We start from the raw sequence: 20,278 nt of genomic DNA, 5'->3' as shown, positions 1-20,278 counted from the left end.
AGACCTTCCAAGTTTCCCTATTTTCCAGGGGCAGTCCCGTCCCGGGACCCAGCTATACAGCTGCAAATAAAATGTTTTCAATGTGTTGTGAAGCGCAACATGCAAATGCGACACTAGATAGCGACAGTGAGCTATGCCAAATTCAATGTCTTTTTCAAAACCTTTTATATTTTAATATTTTAATGTTTCAATATTTTAATGTTGTATTTTAATTTTGTTTTTAAGTTGTAATCTTTCAACTTGTTTTTATTATTGCTTGTAAGCCGCCCTGAGCTCGGCCTTGGCTGGGGAGGGCGGGATATAAATAAATTATTATTATTATTATTATTATTATTATTATTATTATTATTATTATTATTAAAATTCCACAGCATGTTTTTTAAGTGTGTAGATTCCATCTAGTTTCTGATTTGATCCCGGAATGCCCCACTCTTCCTTAGAACGTCCCTATTTTCAACTGTGAAATATTGGTGTGTATGGAGATATGTGAGCCAAGGAGATAAGTAACTATACAACATTTAGAAGACATCTGAAGGCAGCCCTGTATAGGGAAGTGGGTTTTTTTTAAATATTTAACGTTTTATTATGTTTTTATATATGTTGGAAGCCTTCCGGAGTGGCTGAGGAAACCCAGTCAGATGGGTGGGGTATAAATTAATTAATTAATTAATTAATTAATTAATTATAATTATAATAATATTTGCATACCGCCATATACCCACCTCAGGGTGGTTTACAGCATATTTGTGATAAGTAGGAAGGTCCATTCTCCTGGCGTATGTAAGCAAAGTGGGTTTTAGGGGATGTAGCAACTCTCTTCCCAAGCAAATACACAAAATACTTCTCCACAGACAGCAGTGCTAATCTTTACTGTGCCTTTTTTTGGAACTGTATTCTGAATGCCTTTCTTTCAGAAATGTAACTCTATGCCTTTCGGCCGCCTCTGAATTTGTAAATGTAACGGCAGGATCTCTAGCTTGAGGTCTGGCAATAAGATTTTATGAGGAAAAGCCAAATAAACTGGGTACGTTTGTCCTAAAGAAAATGTTTTTTGTTTGGTTGTTGCTTTTTACTCTATCTATAGCTCAGCTCTTTCCATAAAATGAGGTCACAGCCTCACAGAAAACAAGTGCAGAACAATAAAATATCCATTAAAGTGATACAATCAGCAATATTTCCAAACAAAATGAAAGCATAAACAACAGCACATTTAAAAACAACAAAAACAACAACAACAAAACACTCGTATTATATTATTGCAAAGGATTTTGGGTAGAAAGAATAATAGAATTATAGAGTTGGAATGGACCATATTATAATTATTTAGTCCAACCCCTTGCAATGCAGAAATCTTACACTGAGAAAGGAGGTATCTTATCTCGCTGGAGGTAGTTCCGCAAGTGATACGTTGCTATAAAAAAAAACGCCTTGCATTTTGTAGCTTCCATCTTAAGCTTTGAGGCACGAGGCATGTGGAAATTTGATATGAAGGGAGAGGGAATATGCTAGCAGCGTTCAGAGATTTGAAACAGGCCAGAGGGAAGAGGGGAAAGAGAGAGAGAGTAAAATACAGAGAGGGAGATGTAGGAGAAACATTAGGATAAAAAGCATAGCAGTACCCCCCACCCACCCTGCCTATTGGTATTTACCGTATTTTTTGCTCTATAAGACTCACTATTTCCCTCCTAAAAAGTAAGGGGAAATGTGTGTGTGTGTTATGGAGCGAATGCAGGCTGCGCAGCTATCCCAGAAGCCAGAACAGCAAGAGGGATTGCTGCTTTCACTGCGCAGCGATCCCTCTTGTTGTTCTGGCTTCTGAGATTCAGAATATTTTTTTTCTTGTTTTCCTCCTCCAAAAACTAGATGCGTCTTGTGGTCTGGTGCGTCTTATAGAGTGAAAAATACGGTATATATTTATTTAAAAGGAGTGGAGAACCTCTGACCTGGGGGCCGAATATGGTCTTTCAAGCCTCATTATCTGGCACTCTGGGCTCTTCTCTGGGCCTCACCCCTCGCCAGTCCTGCTTTGCACCATCTTTTCCCTGACAGGCCTCAAATTCCAAGTGCCTCCAGAGTCCAGGCAGCTCCATAGCCTGACTTGGTATAAAGTAAGAACCTTTTAATGAGGGCGAAAGAGGAGAGCACAAAATATGGTTTGAAGCTCAACATCAAAAAAATGAAGATCATGGCCACTGGTCCCATCACCTCCTGGCAAATAGATGGGGAAGAAGTGGAGGCAGTGAGAGACTTTACTTTCTTGGGCTCCATGATCACTGCAGATGGTGACAGCAGTCACGAAATTAAAAGACGCCTGCTTCTTCGGAGAAAGGCGATGACAAACCTAGACAGCATCTTAAAAAGCAGAGACATCACCTTGCCAATAAAGGTCCGTTTATTTAAAGCTATGGTTTTCCCAGTAGTGATGTATGGAAGTGAGAGCTGGACCATAAAGAAGGCTGATCGCTGAAGAATTGATGCTTTTGAATTATGGTGCTGGTGTAGCACCCTGCTTGTGGTTAACGCTTAGCTGGAATGAAATATTCAACGCAGCAATAGAGAATTTAAAATAATTATTTATTTGTCAGACAAATAAATGAGAGGCACAGTGGTATATGGTTACCAAGCTCTGGCCTGGCCTCCTGCCATTATGGCCAGCACTTATATTCCCTTAATCCAGCCCCCTTTGCTCCTCCTTGGGCTGCCTCTGTCCAATCAGCCTGGTTGGATTTCCTATTGGCTGATTGCTATAACCAATCACAAAAAGATACACCCATATCCTTCTGTCCTTATAAGGAACACAAACAGCTATATATTGTTACATCTATAAATGACAAATAAGTAGTAATATATCTTACATGTGTCTCAACAAGGAATCTTAATTACCAGCTCACCTCTTGCCCTTCCTGCCCTATTGCCTTCTAAAACAAATGGTTAATCTTAAATTTTTATCTTAAACATATGTCAAGGATCTTGAGTTTCACATCAACATTGAAAGATATCCTTCATTTGAAGGTTTCTAAACAAATGTCTGGCAGCTAATATATCAGGACAGCATTTGATGGCGTCTTCTTGTCTGGCAAGAGGCTGGACTGGTGGCTGACTTAATTTCAAGATAAATACAACTCTTCTAGCATTTGTTAAATCCTTTGCATAATTACATTTAAGCCAATATATTTAAGCTAATATATTTCATACATTATCATAGGTAACCTTTTAAAAGAATAAAGCTTCTTAAAGTAGAAAGGAAGGAACTCAGTAAAAAAACAGTTTTTAAAGAAGGCTCTTTAGTTTACATCTTCCCCCCCTTCTCCAGCCAGTTGCTTTGTTTCCATTAGCTCTTCCCAAACTCTCTCAGTTTAAGAAAGAAACAGTTTTAAAAAGACTTCCCCAAAAAGCCTCTCTTTCTCTGTCAGCTAGATGTTTTTTCTCCCATTTACCTCTGGCCTTAGAAAATACAGCTCAAGGTTTTAAAAGAGGCCCATGGTATCATTTTACTATTTGCCCATTCCTAATTATATTTATCTCTGCCTTTGTTATCTTCTGTAACATGTAGGGTCAATGTCCTGCTCTTAGTCTGTAATTTCAGCTTTTACGACTTTGAGAATTGCTTTCTGCTATCAATCAAAAAGGGGGCCCCTTGTCTTAGGAGAATGGCCAAGGTTTTCTCTGCCTGGCATTGAAACATTTGAAAATCTACTTTTGAAAATCTAAGCCCTCTTTAATATACAAGTCCTGATCAAACATTAATAAAATGCAGGCTTATGCCTGATGCCTCATTCCCCCCTTTCAAGCTCAAGGACCTTCATCCCAAGTGTCCTTGATAGCTTGACCTTCATCATGTTCCTGAGGTAAAGCTCTATATAGGGCCATGATATGAGGTAGAGTTTCATTTGAAACCATCTTGCTAATTGTACTTCTAAAACATGAGATGATACATGGCATCATACATAAAACCATTACCACTACTGTCAAGAAAAACAAGCAAGACAATAGTATCCCTTTGAGTCCTGTGACATTAGGTAACCAATTGGTGAGCCATCCCATATCCCATCCTTCCCATGTTTGTACTGGGACATGTGCTATATTCTCCATCTTTGTGGCCAACACACGGATTGCCTCACCATTATCTGAAATGTTAAAGCAACAGGCATTCCCTGTCAAGTTCAAGACTCCACATAGGCCTCCCTGCTTGGCAAGTACATAATCCATTCCCATTTTCAGCTGCAAAATGGCGGCTCTACTTTCATCCAATTGTTGTGCAATAAGTCTCAAACTCCGGGCCGTTGCATTGGTTACAAGTTCCACTACTGCTTGCAATCGAATTATTCTGTTTAGATTATAAATAGGATCCCGTGCCCCTTGTATGAGCTCACCAGGATTCCAGGAGGCAGGATCATAATAGGCTATAATGCGCTCTGGTGGCCAATCATCAGTACCGCTCCAACTTTGGGTACTTCCTCCTGCTATATGAGAAATATCAGCGTTTCTTCGTGTTCGCTTGGGCAAATTAGTAGGCATAATCCACATTGGTGGTAATACCCATCCCAGGAAACAAGTCCCACTCCATTTGGAGGGGAGTTTCTTGTATGCCCATTCTCCACATATCCACCACAACCATCGTGTCTGAGGTCTTTGGTACGTGGAGTACAGAAGGCGAAATAGCAAAAGAGGTAGAGAGTTCACAGTGCAGTATGTTAGATTGCCTTTTTCTGTCACAGTTATGTTCCATACCACTTTCCATGCATGAATAAAAGGAGGTGCACAGGGCAAGGCATCCCGAGTTCGATAGGTAGTATCGTGTGCCCAGGTATTCTTAATATTATCCCAAGTATAGTGACAATGAGAAGAGCCTATCATGGTGGAATCAGCTGCATCTGATGATTTATGTACACAGAATTCCCCTTGTACAGGTATAACTCGTAATGGTTTAGTTGAGTTCCATCCGGGGAAATTCTGTACTTCTGTCTGGTTTGGTATATCGCTTACCATACCAATGGCATCTAATGGTATCGGTAATAAGGGCATACCTCCCTCTGAATCATCTGGCCCAAGAGAGCAAACAAGGCAATTGGTCCTATTTGCAACATTGGCTACCATTTCAGCTAAACCTACCCACATATTGTGGTCATGGTGGAATCCATATTTAGTCAATTTGGCCAGATTCAAGGACCCTTCCCCTTCCCAAGGGATCAGGATTAATAATAGAATCATGTTGATGTCTAGCATATGCATTCCTTCCACAAAAGATTACCTTATAGTGATAGCAAATAAATATTAGTCCCAATATAATTCCCCCAGTGACAGAAATGGGGAACCACCAAGACCAAAACATATATCCCGAGGATCCCCAATGAGTAATATCTCTGATAATTGTTCCACAAGGGGGTGGGCAGTCAATTAATTGTGTAAGAGAATCTTTCCTTTCACAATCGCTGGTTCAGATGCTCCTCAAGCTTCAGGCGTGCGCAGGTCAGCCAGCTTCCAGGTTGTGGCTGCAGCAGGCCGGTCGTCTAATGTTGCCCGTGACCTAGCCCGTTCCCGGTAGGGCTAGATACAGGGGTTTTTGGAGAGAGTCAGTTTAAAAGGATTAGAGGGGTCACCTTTGCACGTCCAACTGCCTTCGGACTTCTTCAAACGGGAGTGATGAATCCAGGGGGTCACCTCAGCTACCTTCACCGCTGTTGGAGTAGAGAGCAAGATGGTGTAAGGTCCACGCCACTTAGGTGCAAGTGGATCACGTTTCCACTCTTTCACCCATACGCTATCGCCAGCCTGGAACTGATGAATCGGCTCGGCAATGCTGCACGGCGTGCGCTCGAGGACCCACCTGTTAAGAGAAACAAAAACACGGGAGAGAGATTGCACTTGTCCCTGTGTCACATGGTCTCCTATTTGTTTAAGATCAGCTGGAATATCCTGAACAAAGGAGGGCGGTCTCCCATACAGGAGCTCAAAAGGTGACAACTTAAGTCTTTTTGTGGGTGCACACCGAACACGAAACAGTGTTATGGGTAACACATCTACCCATCCCAATCCCGTTTCCTGGGTTAATTTTGCCAATTGGGTTTTCAGAGTCCGATTCATTCTTTCAGTTTTCCCTGAACTCTGAGGCCTATAGGCTGCATGCAGTCTCCATTTCACTTGTAGGACTCGACATACTTCTTGTACTACTTGATCAATGAACGCTGGCCCATTGTCACTTCCAATGCATCTAGGTAATCCAAACCTCGGGATCAATTCAGTGAGGAGTCTCTTAGTTACCTCTCGTGCCTTTTCAGTTCGGGTGGGAAAAGCTTCAACCCATCCGGTAAGAGTGTCTACAAACACAAGGAGATACTTGAATCCCTTAGAAGGGACCAGCTCTGTGAAGTCCACAATTAGGCTTTCCATGGGGACATATCCCACATGTTGGATTCCAGGAGGTTGTACCGGTCCCTGCCTGGGATTGTTTTTAGCACAAAGAACACATTTCTGTGAAATGCAAGTTGCTAATTGTGATAGGTTAATAATATACAACTTCCGACTGAGACTCTCTCTGGTTGCAGTACCGCCAAGGTGAGTAGATTCATGATAATTTCTTACAATTGTGCCTGCTAGATGATGAGGTACATAAATCCTATTGTCTGGCAGGATCATCCAACCGTCCTTCACAACTGCTCCCTCCTGTTCAGCCCACTTCCTCTCTTCTGGGGTATAGTGAGGTTTAACTTCTTCTGGATCTACCTCTGGTATGAGGGCTGCTATAAATCCTCCCACAGGCTTTTGGGCTGCCTCTCGGGCTGCTTTGTCAGCAGCATGATTTCCTCTGGTTATTGGATCCCTTCCTCGTCCATGACCTTTGCAGTGCATTACAGCAATCTGTTCTGGAGCCCATACTGCTTCTAACAGGATTTCTACTTCAGGTCCATATTTCAAGGCCTTCCCGTGGGCTCCTATTAGACCTCTTTCTTTCCATAGAGCACCATGTGCATGCAGGGTTAAGAAGGCATATTTAGAATCAGTATAGATGTTTGCCTTACATCCGGCTGCCAATTGCAGAGCTCTAGTTAAACCTATAAGTTCAGCTTTTTGTGCTGAGGTGCCAGCAGGCAAAGCTTCAGCTTCCACAACTTCCTCATTGGTGACCACAGCATATCCTGCTCGTCTGGCACCTTCATGCAGGTAACTGCTACCATCAGTATAATATACAACATCTGGATTTTTCAATGGTTCATCTTTCAGATCGGGTCTACTGGAATAAACTTCATCCATTATTTGGAGACAATCATGTGATTCTTCATCATCTACCTCTGGTAGGGGCAGCAAAGTCGCTGGATTGAGCATATTCACTACTCGTAGATGAATCCTGGGATTTTCACACAATAGGCCTTGGTACCTAGCCATCCTTGGGTTCGTTAGCCAATAACTACCCTTATATTCCATGAGTGTCAGAACAGCATGAGGTACATTCACATACATTGTCTGGCCGAAGGTAAATTTATCAGCTTCTTTGACAAGGCTTGCAGTGGCCGCTACTGCCCTTAGGCATGGAGGCCATCCTTTTGCTACTGAGTCCAATTGTTTTGACAAATAAGCTACTGGACGGTTCCAACTTCCTAATCTCTGGGTCAGGACTGCCGCTGCAATCCCATTCTGTTCATGTACATACAGCTGAAAGGGTTTTTCCGAATTAGGCAGTCCAAGGGCTGGGGCCTCCATAAGTCGTTGTTTGATAACTAAAAAGGCTTGTTGCTGCTCAGGTCCCCATACGAATGGGTCCTTTTCTGCACCTCGAGTGCTTTCATGTAAGGGCTTGGCCAGACTGCTGAAATCAGGTATCCATAGTCTACAAAACCCTGCTGTTCCCAGGAATCCTCTGAGTTGTTTCCTTGTGGTAGGTTCCTTGATAAGGCAAATAGCTTCTTTCCTCTCTGGCCTCAATGCTCGTTGTTGGTGTGAGATGTCAAAGCCCAAATATTTGACCTTTTCTAAACATAACTGTGCCTTTTTCTGGGAAACTCGGTAGCCAGCTTGCCAGAGCAAGTGGAGCAGTTCCTCTGTACCTTCTTTACAGGTATCAAAATCCTTTGCTGCTAGTATAAGGTCATCTACATATTGCAGAACCACCTTTTCTCCAGGTATTGAGGGGTAACTTGTTAGATCCTTCGCCAAGGCAGTGCCAAATAAAGTTGGGGAATTTTTGAATCCCTGGGGCAATCTCGTCCAAGTTAGCTGGCCTTTTGTTCCTGTCAAAGGGTCTTCCCACTGGAAGGCAAATATAGGTTGGCTCTGTGGTGCCAGCCGGCAACAGAAGAATGCATCTTTCAAGTCCAATACAGTAAAAAATGTTGCTTCTGGTGGGATCAAACTCAGCAGGGTGTATGGGTTTGGTACATTTGGGTGCAAGGTCTCGATAGCCTGGTTTACGAGCCTCAAGTCCTGCACTGGCCTGTATTCATCTGTCCCAGGTTTTCGAACAGGCAAAAGGGGTGTGTTCCACTCTGATTGGCAGGGCTTAAGCAGACCATATTTTAATAGGCGGTCCAAATGTTTCTGGATGCCCTCTGCTGCTCGCCGGGGTAAAGGATATTGCTTTACAGATACAGGGGTAGCCATAGGTTTTAAGGTTACTACAATTGGAGCTATATTCTTGGCCATTCCTGGTGGGCTATTTTCGGCCCATACTCCTGGTGGCACCTGTAGAGTTCGGAGGAGCTTGTTTAACTCTGTATCCAATGTGGGTTGGACTTGCAGGGCTGACATTAGGCGCCATGATTGTTCCTTAGGTACGGAGAGGGAAATTATTCCTGCTGCCTTTGATGGCAATTTCATTTCTGGACCTCGAGGAGTGAAGGTGATTTGGGCCTGCAATTTGGACAGCATATCTCTACCTAAGAGAGGTATTGGACACTCAGGTATATATAAAAACTGATGGGTTAAACGATGTCCCCCAATCTGGCATTCCAAAGGTTGGAGGAAAGACCTCTTAGCTGACTGACCAGTGGCACTTTTAATGACTACACTTTTGGATGCCTTTTTCTGCAATAGTTCTGGGAGTACTGAGTATTCAGCCCCAGTATCAATCATAAAGTCTATTAAATGGCTTCCTAATTGGATCGTGACCGTGGGCTCCTGGAAGCCTAACTTTATGGAGTCCGGTCTTTCCTAGTCTTGGGTAAAATCCTCCTCTGCCAGTCCAATGACATTGTCCCTACTCCGTCCTTGTCCAGGTCTCTGATATCTTCCATCTCGGATCATTCCCCGTCCCCGTCCCTGGTTTCTTGGGCCGGAGCCTGGGCCTGGGCCTGGGCGTACTTCTTCCAACCTCAGGGGTTCAGGACATTCCCGCTTCCAATGACCCTCCTTCTTGCAATTTGCACATTGATTCCTTCCCAGTGGTGGATTCCTTCCCCGCCCTCTTCCTCCATTTAAGGGGCGGTAGTCTTGCTTCACTGCTGTGGCTAGCATTACCATCTTTTCCTTCTGCCACTTCTTCTTCTCTTGTTTCTCAGCCTCATCCCTATTCCGATAAACTCGGCGTGCAATGGCCATAATTTGGCTCATCAGCATCCCTTCCCATCCTTCTGATTTCTGAATTTTCTTACGAATGTCAGAAGCGCACTGGGCCACAAATGTAGCAGTAATCATTCTGCTGTTTTCAGGGGCTTCAGGGTCAAAAGGAGTCCATATACGATAGGCTTCTTGCAGCCTCTCTAAAAAGTCTCCTGGACTCTCATTTGGTTTCTGTTCTACTTCTGAGACTTTAGACATGTTAGTGGGCTTCTGGCATGCCCTGCGGATACCTTGCACAAGCGTCTGGCGGTAGGTGGTAAGTCTGGCCAGGTGAATTACATTGTTTGGATCCCAATTAGGATCTTCCAAGGGAAAGTTGTCTTGGAGATGACGGTCAATATTAAAAATATTTCCCACTCTGGCCTGCTCACGCAAATATATCTGTGCCTTTTCAATTATGTCTCTCCTTTCCTCAGTGGTGAACAGAGTATTCAGGAGCTGGCGGCAATCTGTCCAAGTAGGACTATGAGTATTTATTATTGAAGTCACCAAGTCCATCATAGCCTGAGGTTTTTCTGCGAAAGATGGGGTGTGTGTTTTCCAATTCATCAGATCTGTAGTCGTGAATGGAATATATTGCAGGGTCGAAGTTCGAGGTGGCCTTGGTCCAGGTAGCCCGTTAACCAGCACAGGCTCCTCAAGTGCATCAAATACTCTTCTGAGAGGGGCTACTACGTGATCTTTCTCTTCGCTTTGCTCTAGGGGCCTTAAATCATAGGGGATGGTATTTGTCCCAAGGCGTTCTTTTAGCAGCTTTATACGCCTGGCTGTATTGCTTGCTGACCGATTAAGGTCTCCCTGTAACTTCTGTAATAATTCTCTAGGACTTGGATGTACAGGGGTTTGGGGTAGGCAATCAGTTGTTTCACTAAAAGAGACTGTAGATGGAGTTCTACTGGGACTCACAGATGGAATAACCACTTCTGCTTGGGCTTTATTATAGGCCTCCAATGCCTCCTGAAGATATTTATCATAATCTATCAAGGAATCAAGTTCTGTGACTCCAGCCCCATTATTCATTCCACTTTCTTGCCTTGGGGTTACAACTGGTGGAGTGTTTGGATTAGGCTCCCTTCGATGTGGAGCATAGGGTGGAGGTGGAAGCAGCTCTTCCTCTGGTCCCTCAAAAATGGGTTTGAGTTTATTTGGCAAGATTCCTTTTCTAGCTTCGGCTTTTACAGCCAATAATTTGCATCGTTGGACTTTGCATTCCCTTATCCATGGAGGATTTTTATTTAATGTGCTCAGCCAGGAATCTATATATGAAAATTGTTCTGGGCACCCTCCAATTTCTTTGGCAATGTTAGACCAAAGTTTGCTTACTAAATTTATATCAAAGGTTCCTTGAGATGGCCATCCAGTATTTTGCTTCGGCCACTCTAATTCACATAACGTTCTCAGGCGCTCTGGCGTCATTTTGACTCCATATGCCCCTGAGAAGGCTTTCTTAAAATTATTTAACATACATTCAAGAGGTGTATTTTCCCCTTTTGAACCCCCAACTCCCATTGTATGGCCCTGTGAAGTATCCACTCAGTCACTCACACACACGCTTCGTGGGGTTTCTTGCCCAGATGGAGTCGCCTCACTGGGAACCGAAGTACTACCCACTCCACACTCAGGTCAGCTACAGATTGCTCTGTACTTTCTCACACATACAATGCGCTGGATACTTCACCACACACTACCTCCCAACTTCCCCTTTTCCCCCACCAGACCACCATCTGATATACCCAACCACCTAGCGTACTCAGTTCCCACTTACTGAGACGCAGAAGTTTGATCAAGACTTCTCTTCCTCCCAATTAATTGGAGGGCCAAAACCCCTTAGTGCACTTACCCCTGGTTGGTTCCGTTTCCCCCCGGTCCGTCGCCGCCAGTGAGCAGGGTATCAGACAGACGAGACTTCTGCGTTCCCCCTGGAAAAATTTACCAGTGCGCGCTTGGGTAAGCAGTTTAGAGATCCTCTCTCTTGTACCCTGCTCAGTAGAGCGAAGGGGCTGCGTTCCAGCAGACCACTTATCCGAGTCACAGGGCACCATAAAATGTAGCACCCTGCTTGTGGTTAACGCTTAGCTGGAATGAAATATTCAACGCAGCAATAGAGAATTTAAAATAATTATTTATTTGTCAGACAAATAAATGAGAGGCACAGTGGTATATGGTTACCAAGCTCTGGCCTGGCCTCCTGCCATTATGGCCAGCACTTATATTCCCTTAATCCAGCCCCCTTTGCTCCTCCTTGGGCTGCCTCTGTCCAATCAGCCTGGTTGGATTTCCTATTGGCTGATTGCTATAACCAATCACAAAAAGATACACCCATATCCTTCTGTCCTTATAAGGAACACAAACAGCTATATATTGTTACATCTATAAATGACAAATAAGTAGTAATATATCTTACATGTGTCTCAACAAGGAATCTTAATTACCAGCTCACCTCTTGCCCTTCCTGCCCTATTGCCTTCTAAAACAAATGGTTAATCTTAAATTTTTATCTTAAACATATGTCAAGGATCTTGAGTTTCACATCAACATTGAAAGATATCCTTCATTTGAAGGTTTCTAAACAAATGTCTGGCAGCTAATATATCAGGACAGCATTTGATGGCGTCTTCTTGTCTGGCAAGAGGCTGGACTGGTGGCTGACTTAATTTCAAGATAAATACAACTCTTCTAGCATTTGTTAAATCCTTTGCATAATTACATTTAAGCCAATATATTTAAGCTAATATATTTCATACATTATCATAGGTAACCTTTTAAAAGAATAAAGCTTCTTAAAGTAGAAAGGAAGGAACTCAGTAAAAAAACAGTTTTTAAAGAAGGCTCTTTAGTTTACATCTTCCCCCCCTTCTCCAGCCAGTTGCTTTGTTTCCATTAGCTCTTCCCAAACTCTCTCAGTTTAAGAAAGAAACAGTTTTAAAAAGACTTCCCCAAAAAGCCTCTCTTTCTCTGTCAGCTAGATGTTTTTTCTCCCATTTACCTCTGGCCTTAGAAAATACAGCTCAAGGTTTTAAAAGAGGCCCATGGTATCATTTTACTATTTGCCCATTCCTAATTATATTTATCTCTGCCTTTGTTATCTTCTGTAACATGTAGGGTCAATGTCCTGCTCTTAGTCTGTAATTTCAGCTTTTACGACTTTGAGAATTGCTTTCTGCTATCAATCAAAAAGGGGGCCCCTTGTCTTAGGAGAATGGCCAAGGTTTTCTCTGCCTGGCATTGAAACATTTGAAAATCTACTTTTGAAAATCTAAGCCCTCTTTAATATACAAGTCCTGATCAAACATTAATAAAATGCAGGCTTATGCCTGATGCCTCACTGGAGGAGACTCTTGAGAGTCCCATGGACTGCAAGAAGATCAAACCTATCCATTCTTAAGGAAATCAGCCCTGAGAGCTCACTGGAAGGACAGAGCCTGAAGCTGAGGCTCCAATACTTTGGCCACCTCATGAGAAGAGAAGACTCCCTCAAAAAGACCCTAATGTTGGGAAAGATGGAGGGCACAAGGAGAAGGGGACGACAGAGGACGACATGGTGGGACAGTGTTCTCGAAGCTACAAACGTGAGTCTGACCAAACTGCAGGTGGCAGTGGAAGACAGGAGTGCCTGGCGTGCTCTGGCCCATGGGGTCACAAAGAGTGGGACACGACTAAATGACTAAGCAACAACAAGCTTCTCCAGTTCCTACTTCATACTCCCTCGCTTCTTTCAGGAGAAGCCCTGATCCCTGGATATCACAAATGAAAGGATTGCCCTCCCTAAAATGAAGTGATACATTTATTAAGAAACCAGAAGCCTTTCTACTTGGAATAATAGGATTGGAATTGCCCAAAAAAAGATGGTAGACTGTTTTTGTATGCCACTACAGCGGCTAGAATTTTATTAGCAAAAAACTGGAAATCGCAAGAAATACCAACAATAGAAGAATGGCAGATGAAGATGTTGGACATTTTGGAGCTGGCTGACCTGACTGGAAGAATCCGTGACCAGAAGGAAGAGGAGACATAAGAGGATAGGAATTAATTCAAAGAATATTTAGCTAAATATTGTGATATAAGATAAATAGAAAATTCTTGGAAGTAACAAATAGGCCTAGGGGTGGAATAAGATTAGGTAGTAGTGAATATTAAGGATTAGAATTAATAAAGGAGAAGAGGTTAGTAAATGAAAGGAGTCAATATTGTTAGAAATATGAATTTGAAGAACTGTTATATAAGTGATATAATGAAATTCAGTTAGAGGGGACTGGAGGAGGTCAGTTATCAATGTGATGAGAGTTGGGTATTTGAAGAGATAATTTGTGTGTGTGTGTATTTAGTTTGTTGTAGTGTTGTATGTTTTTCTATGTTGTGTGTTTTGTTGTGTCATTTTTGGAGATAAACGTTGAAAATAAAAAATGAAAATAAAAAAAAATTGGGGGGAAAACAGTCGGGGATGGAGGGCAGGTGTGGCGGGGGTTTGGAACAGCAAGACCTTCTCGGCGGTAGCCCCCATTCGTGGTGAATGCTCTTCTGAGGGAGCGGCACCTGGCGCCTAGTTTGATGTATTTCTGGCACCAGGCGAATATATTTTTATGTCCCTGCCGAAGGGCAATATGAATCTTTTGAATCAGGGGCAAGGAACCTTATTTTAAGATTGAGGGCCACATTCCCTTCTGGTCTTCTTCCTGGGGGCTGTATTCCGGAGGTGGGTGGGGCTGGAGGCAAAAGTGGGCGGAGCAATTAACCTGCTGCTGCCTTGTACCTAGTCGCACTATTTTGCTAGCTCAGTGTTTTCTAGTGGCTCTCCAGGGTTTGAGACAGGATTCTTTAGCTACCCTACCTACAGATTTTAGGACTTGAACCTGGGAACTTTAGCATGTAACGTGCGTAATCTGCTACTGAGCTGCAGCCTCTCCTTGTGAGATGAGTTTTAATAGGTGGGAGAGAATATATGAATTGCAATTTATCCCTCCAGGCCCCCACATGTGTGGGTTGATCATGCAAACAGATCAGCTTACCACTTTGTTTAAAATGTGGGGCTGAGCAAAGTTCAAAGTCCCCTCCTTAGCAGAAAAGTTGAAAGCAGAGGAATCGGCTGTGACGCCTTCTTTTAATTAAGTCCAGCTGTGAAGCAAGCCGGCTCCCCCTTTCTTATCCCACGTAACAAAGAATCAGACGACAGACTGATAAGTAAGTTTAAAAATGCAATTTACTTACTCACAGTCATGCATTTGTTAGCAGCAGCAGCAGCAAAATAAATGCAGGCGAAATACTTATATCTACATTATAAGCAGCCTCAGTCTACTGGATATATGTTTGCTCCCATCGCTGGTCAAAGAGGAAGAGAGAGAGGGAAGGAACAGGAAATACTTCTTTGAAGAGAGAAGGGGAAATGACGTCACACAGGGCCTTCTCTACCAATTATGTTTCTATGGTCGGAATCCGCCTGTCAGCAAGGAGCCTATCAGCTCCTTTATATGCTAATTCGCAAGAATATGCATCGTTAGATTTGACCTCAAATCTCCCACAATCCTTGCGGATGATCTGTGCGATGGTGGGAGGAGGGATCTGACAGTGTCCAAACATTTCTTCAAAGAAATAATTTGCCATATGGGTCAGACAAGAAGGGGTAAAATGCAGAAAGATAGGTGAAAGGGTTGAACCAAGTTTTCAGAAGCTTCCATTTTTCACACTGAGAAGTTCCATTTTGGAGAAAGGGGCAGGGGAGTGCATTAAGTTTGATTTAAGTCCGATGAAGCCCCTTAGAGCAGGGGTCAGCAAACTTTTTCTTGTTTTTGCCACATGGGGGCATATTGACGCAGTCCTGAACAGTGGAAAAATTGCACACACACCCCCAATACTATAGTACAGGGATCAGCAAACCTTTTCAGCAGGGGGCCGGTCCACTGTCCCTCAGACCTTGTGGGGGGCCGGACTATATTTTTTTGGGGGGGGGGGGAGAACAAATTCCTATGTCCCCCAAATAACCCAGAGATGTATTTTAAATAAAAGGGCACATTCTACTCATGTAAAAACACACTGATTCCCAGACTGTCCGTGGGCCGGATTGAGAAGGCGATTGGGCCGGGTCCAGCCCTCGGGCCTTAGTTTGCCTGCCCGTGCCTTAGAGGGAGGGGAGGACCTGCTTTTTTTGCTGCAAAATTGCAGTCCTTCCTTTTCTTTTGTCAATTCTCCTCCTTCACAGTGTCACCATGACACTTTAAAGCAAAATAAAAAAATTCCTTCCAGTAGCACCTTAAAGACCAACTAAGTTAGTTCTTGGTATGAGCTTTCGTGTGCATGCACACTTCTTCAGATACACTGAAACAGAAGTTGCCAGATCCTTCTATATAGTGAGAAGGTGGGGAGGGGTATTACTCAGAAGGGTGGTGGGAATGGGAGATTGGCAGATAGCTGAGATGAGCCTGTTGACGACTCTTAACGACTGCAATAGGTCTTACAGGAAAAGGCAAGGGGTGAGAAGGTGAAGAATGGCTTAGTCATGAATTGCAACTCATTACCAAACTTAAAACCATGGAGAGACCTGGTTTGAACAAAGACATTGGATTCTTATCTCATTATACATGACTAAGCCATTCTTCACCTTCTCACCCCTTCTCACCTATCTGTAACTTTAAAGCAAAAACACTCTCCAGCTATTTTTGGACTACAATCTCCATCATCCCTGCTAGCAAGGGATGGTGGGAGTTGTAGTCCAGAAACAGCTGGAGGCCCAACTTTGGGAACCACTGCTCTAAAGCAAGGAAACCGCGGCCTGCCAGATATTGTTGGACTCCACTGCCCATCAGCCCCAGCCAGCATGGCCAATGGCCAGGGATGATGGGAGTTGTAGTGTAGCATCACCTGGAGAGATGGAGTTTCCCTATTCCTGCTTTAAGGGCAGTAGACGCTTCCACCCGTGTTTGCATGTCACTGAAATTATTCCCCCTTTTGCAAAACATCCTATTTAAAAAAGCGCGATGGAGCTCCACCCTAGTAAATACTGTACATAGTATAAATATTAGGGTGTTGTGTGTTGTGGAAGAAGCCTGTTGTTGTACGTAGGCTAAGACCCTGCCTGCCTGCAGACTGTCTCGCCAGAGTGGTGCATGCTCTAGTTATCTCCCGCTTGGACTACTGCAATGCGCTCTACGTGGGGCTACCTTTGAAGGTGACCCGGAAACTGCAATTAATCCAGAATGCGGCAGCTAGACGGTTGACTGGGAGTGGCCGCCAGGACCACATAACACCAGTCCTGAGAGATCTGCATTGGCTCCCAGTACGTTTCTGAGCACAATTCAAAGTGTTGGTGCTGACCTTTAAAGCCCTAAACGGCCTCGGTCCTGTGTATCTGAAGGAGTGTCTCCACCCCCATCGTTCAGCCCAGACACTGAGATCCAGCGCCGAGGGCCTTCTGGCGGTTCCCTCATTGCGAGAAGTGAGGTTACAGGGAACCAGACAGAGGGCCTTCTCGGTAGTGGCACCCACCCTGTGGAACACCCTCCTTTCAGATGTGAAGGAAATAAGCAGCTATCCTATCTTTAAAAGACATCTGAAGGCAGCCCTGTTTAGGGAAGTTTTTAATACAGTGGTACCTCGGGTTAAGAACTTACAGTAATTTGTTCCGGAGGTCTGTTCTTAACCTGAAACCATTCTTAGCCTGAGGTACCACTTTAGCTAATGGGGCCTCCCGCTGCCACCGCCGTGCAATTTCTGTTCTCATCCTGAAGCAAAGTTCTTAACCCGAGGTACTATTTCTGGGTTAGTGGAGTCTGTAACCTGAAGCGTCTGTAACCCGAGGTACCATTGTATTTAATGCTGTACTGTTTTTAACATTTGATTGGGAGCCGCCCAGAGTGGCTAGGGAAACTCAGCCACATGGGCGGGGTATAAATAAAAAATTATTATTATTATTATTATTATTATTATTATTATTAGCAGGGTTTATCCCGTGGAATGGAATTGGAAGCTGCTTAGGGAGTTTCTGTGCCTTCTTTTCCTCAAGAATTTGGGCTGGGGGCAGGGAACTGGGCAGGCGTCTGTCAGGGATGCTTTAGAGCTAGGATATCCTGTCTTAAGGCCGTGGGTTGGACTCCTTGACGATGTACCGATTTCCTTCCAGCTCAGGGCTTCCGTGGGGTTAGAGGCGAGGGCTGCACGTGGCCATGTGTTTTCGCATAAGGCAAAGGAAGAACAGATGTGCTCCCAGCTGCGCCTGGCTACTGTACATGAACGGTGGGTGGTCCACGCAGAGGTCGTTCTGGTGAGCGCTTTGAAGGCTGCTGGAACTGCCATGGGAGACTTCGCCCCAGAGGGAGGCTGGGCGGCGTTTGCAGGCAGCAGATGCCTTAAGCCAGAGGCTTCTTTCTGGAGGTGCGAGGGAAGCATTTTATCAGGCGGTGCAGTTTGGTAATGTTAGACTCTTAAGCATCATGATCTTATCTCCCCCTCTCCCCCCCCCACCCCGCCGTATTATATAGCAATGTGTAAACTGTAGTAAACCAGCTCTGCTGTGGCTTGTTGTCCTCATGGTTTCTGGCCAAAAGCCCTGCACAGATTTCAGAACCAGGACAATTTTCCTTTTCATCGTTGCGCACGATTGCCAGTTTGCTCTTTTCAATTTTGCAAACTGGCCTTGCTGCCATGCCATTCGCTCCATTGCATTCCAGAGCAACTTCCCTTAAAGGCCAGGGATAGCTCAGCTGGTAAAGTACAAGACTGTTCATCACAGGGTTGTGTGTTTGAGCCCCACACTAGGCAAAAGATCCCTGAATCGTAGGGGGTTGCATTAGATGACCCTTACGGTCCTTTCCAGCTCTGCAATTCTATGATCCTTCGCGGAAATGTGTTATAGGACTGGTTTTTTCAAAGATTGTTGTCCCTGTTCCTACAATAGGAGTGGGGAACAACAGCCAAGGTGACATTTTTCCACCACCACATCAAGCAGTTGGTCCCTTACCTTTCCCGCCCCGACCTGGCCACAGTGATCCATGCGATGGTCACCTCCAGGCTTGACTACTGTAATTCGCTCTACGCGGGGCTGCCCTTGAAGCTGACCCAGAAACTCCAGCGGGTGCAGAATGCTGCAGCGAGGCTCCTCAGGGGGTCTCTGCCATAGGAGCATATTCACCCAGTGCTTTACCAACTGCACTGGCTCCCGGTAGAGTACAGGGTCAGATTTAAGGTGCTGCTTTTGACCTTTAAAGCCCTTCACGGCCTAGGACCCTCGTACCTATGGGACCGCCTCTCCTGGTATGCCCCACGGAGAGCCTCAAGGTCCATATAGAGGTCCCAGGCCCTAAGGAAGTTAGATTAGCCTCAACCAGAGCCAGGGCCTTTTCAACACTGGCTCCAGCCTGATCTCTTTCCGCAGGGCCTGTAAGACAGAGTTGTTCCACCTGGCCTTTGGCGCAGAATCAGTTTGATTCCCTCCCTCTCTTTCTTTTTCCTTTCTCCTCCTATGAAGAGATTGCTCCCTAATTGTTTTAGTGTTGTATCTTAATTCTTTTAAATTGTATTTTAATCAACTTGTTTTTATTATTGGTTGTTAGCTGCCCTGAGCCCGGTCTTAGCTGAGGAGGGCGGGGTATAAATAAATTATTATTATTATTATTATTATTATTATTATTATTATTATTATTAGACCTGGGGTCTGCACTGATGGGCAATATTCCAGGTTGACAACATGCCAGAGGGACCTGAGGCTAAAAATGGGCAGAACAAATGGATGTGATTCCAGTTTTATACAGAAGGCTACATTCGCCATGCAAAAGCCGTAGATTTCTAGAGACCACCACCCTGAAGGGACAGAACAAATATTAAAAATTGGCAAGCCTGCCACTATAGGGAGAGCGTTTTTCCCCACACTTTTGGCCCATGGAACTGGGTAGTATTTGGGGGCACGTCTGAATGTCAGAGACTTAATTCCCATTGTAGATTGGAAGCCTCAAATAAACATGTCCTGGTTGGTTTGTTTTTGCCTCTTTGCCCGTGTTGTTACATTGACATGTGACTGCGTGGGCATGAGCTACCCAAAAAGTTGGTAAAACTTTCCAGGATCTGGACCAAAGAGAGGTATTGGCAGGATTGTGTCCAGAAAAGGAGGCAAAAGGAGAGCTCAGGGTAAAGACTGAAGCAGCGGTCTTAATTTTTTCCAAATGCAGAACCTCCTTTTAATCCCAGGCTGCAGCATGTGACCCCTGTTTCATTTATTTAATTCTGTTGTCACCTTTACTCTTTCTGCCTAGTTCTGTCCTTTTCATTCCTTTTCCCTATCTATTAATCTTGCTTCAAAAGGCAGTTATAATGCTACTGGCACAGCCCATCTTAAGTAAGGTTGCTACTGTCCAATGGCGTAAAGGAAACATTAAGATTAAGAGGAATTTAAGATGTGATCCTATAACTATTTACCGTAATTTTTGCACCATAACACTCACTTCTTTCCTCCTAAAAAGTAAGGGGAAATGTCTGTGCGTGTTATGGAGGGAATGCCCACGGGTGGCATGCCTACAGATTTTCCTCCTCTAAAAACTACATGCATGTTATGGTCGAGTGCGTGTTATAGAGCGAAAAATACGGTACCTGGAAATAAGTCCCAAAGCGGCGCTGTGAGTTAAAGTGGCGCTGTGAGTTAGACCACAGAGCCTAGGGCTTGCCGATCAGAAGATCAGTGGTTCGAATCCCCGTGACGGGGTTAGCTCCCGTTGCTCGGTCCCAGCTTCTGCCAACCTAGCAGTTC

The sequence above is a fragment of the Podarcis liolepis genome (genome assembly GCF_965112155.1).
Source record: "Podarcis liolepis genome assembly, chromosome: 2".
In the NCBI taxonomy this organism is placed as follows: domain Eukaryota; kingdom Metazoa; phylum Chordata; class Lepidosauria; order Squamata; family Lacertidae; genus Podarcis; species Podarcis liolepis.
This window is presented reverse-complemented; position numbering follows the sequence as displayed.